Raw genomic sequence first — 3452 nt, 5'->3', positions numbered from 1 at the left:
CGCCACGTCTTTTGAGGCTATACATTTGATTATTTATTTAGTTGAAGATTCACAGTGAATTTTGTGACGTACAACTGTTTCCACTTTGAAATAATACATCTTTTTTTTACCTAAGCGCGTGTGCCTGTGGTGTCGTCATTGGGCGTCTGCCGCGTGGGGATGTTTTCTTGCACTTGCGCCTTTTGGAGTTAGACACAAAACCAAATATTTATGTACTGGAGCTGCACAGACAGACACAGATCTCCCACTTCCCGCTCCTGCCCCCCCGTGCTGTCCTCTGAGCCACTCCGGGACCTTGCAGAAATTCTTCCCCTCATGTGTTTTCAATTATGACCTCCCCTCCCGACTTCAGGCCTTCCAGGCCCTGCTGTCAGGCTGGTGTTCACTTCTGGAGTGACGCTCCTGGAAGCCCAGGAGGCCATGTGAAAAGTTTTCTCCTCAGCTGTTGGGCTCACATCAAAGTAAAAAAAAAAAAAAAATATTTCAAGACTCCAATTCCACTCTATTAGAGGTGTCTGGTGGAGGGTCAGTCTTTCTAGAACAGCCCTGAGAATGTGTTTGCATATCCTTATGCCCTGACACTGAAAGACCCAGTCTGCTGGCATGTTGACGACTGTGCCAAAGAGAAGTATATTAAAGTTAGCCTCCAGAACAGAAGGGTGTTTGATGCTGATCACGCAGTTGGAAGACAAGTAGGCATTAACCACAGCTAGGTCTGCCGGTTGGGAGCTTAGACACATGTGTGGGGGAACTTGAACTCAGCAGACACACGTGAACATGAGCCAAGTGAGCTAGGAGACCACATGCATTTTGTGTCTCTGGAGAGAAGCAGGTTAACTGGGCCCGAGGAGAAGACCAGCTACAAAGGTCCGCACGGGAGTGGAATTTTCTCTGTAAGGAAAGCCCGATCAAAAGGTAATTAAAGCTCCAAAGCTTTGGGGGGAAAGGGCACAGAGACAAAGCGCAGTTGATTTTATTGATGTTGGCAATTCTCAGCTTTATTCCGTATAGTTTCTAGAACATCCACCTCAAGAACTGGGTCTGTGGGTCATAGATTGTCCTCTCTTTACACATTTCATGAGTGTTTTACCTTTTGTACAAATGCATATTCCTTTAAATTTGCTAGATTTAACTTTTTAAATCTCCAAATCAGAGTGTAGTCACAACGTCTCACAGCCCTTTCTCCCCCATGATCAATGTTGACCTTCATCTTCATTTCATTTCTCAGTCTGTTGTAGATCCTGTTCACGAGCCCCATCTGTGGCAAGAGTACATGCCCCTTCTCATTGACAAAATCCTGGAGACGTCCTCCCATCCTCCTGATGGAAGCCTTGGCCATACCGTGGGGTGACTTTGTCAATGAAATGGTAACGGAAATGGCTCCTGCCCTTCTGGGCGGAAGTTTTACGAATCCCCCCCCATCTCTCTTCCTTCTGCCGCAAGACCAGCTGTGACTCAGGAGCAGGCACTCCATCAGCCCAGGGCCCCAAGGAAGAGCCAGAGCCAGAGTTCACCCCCAGACGTGAGTAAGAAAGAATCCTCTCGTGGTTTGCTATTGCAGTGCAATATAGCCAAAAATGGACTGCCTATAAGATCTTGCCGTAGGTGAGTTTAATTTTCCACAAATGATGTTCGCATCTCTCGAGTCCTGTGGTTTCCGGCCTTCAGATCTTTAAAAACTCAGGAATAGATAATGACTTTTCTCAAATGTCTTTTCAGTGTCTCTGGTAATCCTAATATGGCATATTTCCTGAAAATCTGTCATTTTGGTGACTTGAATGAGTAGATTTAAAAATATTGAACCATCCTTATATTCCTGAGACCTCTCACTGGGTTACAGCAGACTGTTGGATTCTACATGTTCCTGTGCTTTGTGTGTGTGCTTTTCATCTTTTTCCTTAGTGAGATTAGTGATTTGACTTGTGTTTTAATTTCCCCAAAGACACAACCTCTGGTTTGTTGTACCATTTGGAATTTGAGTTTTACTTTGTGACTTAATATATAAAGTTATATATAATAGTTATGTATACAGTTATATATAATATATATATAGTTTAGTTTTATATATAGTGTTATTTTTTTGTGTTTTTTTAATTTTATTATGTTATGTTAGTCACCATACAGTACATCATTAGTCTTTGCTGTGGTGATCCAGGATCCATTGTTTTCGTATAACAACACCCAGTGCTCCATGCAGCACGTGCCCTCCTTAGTACCCATCACCGGGCTCACCCCTCCCCCCGCCCCCTCCCCTCTAGAACCCTGTTTGTCTCTCAGAGTCCGTCGTCTCTCATGGTTCATCTCTCCCTCCGATTCCCCCCCTCATTTTTTTTATATATAGTTTTATATATAGTCTGTGTATATAGCTTTCTTTTTCAGAGGCACTTTGAAAGAAGGCATATTCTGTATGTTTGAAGTATCTCAATTTGATACATATCCATTTTGATTATTTTTTTATTATGTTCCTTTAGCCAACATATAGTATGTTATTAATTGGGGTCTTCTAGGTAATTACTTTCTGCCTACTTGCTTTGATATGGGTAGAAGGTGGTAAGAATAAAGACCCCTTATTACCATTCTATATATCTGTTTTTCTTTGTATTTTCTGTAGTTCTTTATGAAATTGGATTCTGTTTTTCAAAAATCTGCAAATTTCTACTACACTCAGATTTTCATTCTGGAGAAATCTGATGTCCACGTTTCTACCCCCATATGCTTTTTTTAATTTCTCTTTTGTAAATAAGGTGAGTTTTCAAAAAAAAAAATATTTGGATAGGTTATACATTTACATTGTTCAAAACAAGTATCTGGCCCCCCCTCCCTGACTCCTCCCCCTCCCCCCCCCGCCCCGCACATGTTAAGAGACACCTTCTCTCTTGTGCCATCACCTGACTGGTTTGTGTGGACTGATAGCACCTGACCCCTGACCACCACTCTTTTTATTCTTATGGACTGCTCAGATCTTCCCTGTGCCTCTATAAATGGGTGAGAATACAGATAAGGGGTTTCCCTTTCCCCATTTTTGTGACATTGTCAGTAATGAACGAGACACGTCTTTATATTTACCTGGATACCATTTATTGCATATAATATTCTTAACAATGGCTTTCTCTACGGAAATAGCAGGTTGTTACCTGTAGAACCCCAATATGAGAAATGTGTACAAAAGCAACAGACTGTAACATGAAAGGTATGTGGAGAAAAAACAACTTAGCCGACTGAAGCGTTATAAACGGACGAAGCATGATGCACTTAAGGAACTGGTCTGTTTCATAGCCGTGCTGAGCGGCCTGCAGCCTAGTGTTTGAGTTTTAACAGTTGCCAGACACGCTCAAACCACGGGTCTTCCCCACAACCTCCCAATTCAACCTGATAGAAGGTTTGCCATTCCTCGTCCTGCCTTGGACTCTTAGAGGATTTTCTGTCTTTCTAATTTGATAACTTTTTTTTTT

This window comes from Eumetopias jubatus, unplaced genomic scaffold, assembly GCF_037043125.1.
Source record: "Eumetopias jubatus isolate StellerSeaLion01/CBP00866 unplaced genomic scaffold, mEumJub1_p1.0 scaffold_17, whole genome shotgun sequence".
Classification (NCBI taxonomy): Eukaryota; Metazoa; Chordata; class Mammalia; order Carnivora; family Otariidae; genus Eumetopias; species Eumetopias jubatus.
Note: the sequence above shows the minus strand (reverse complement) of the source record.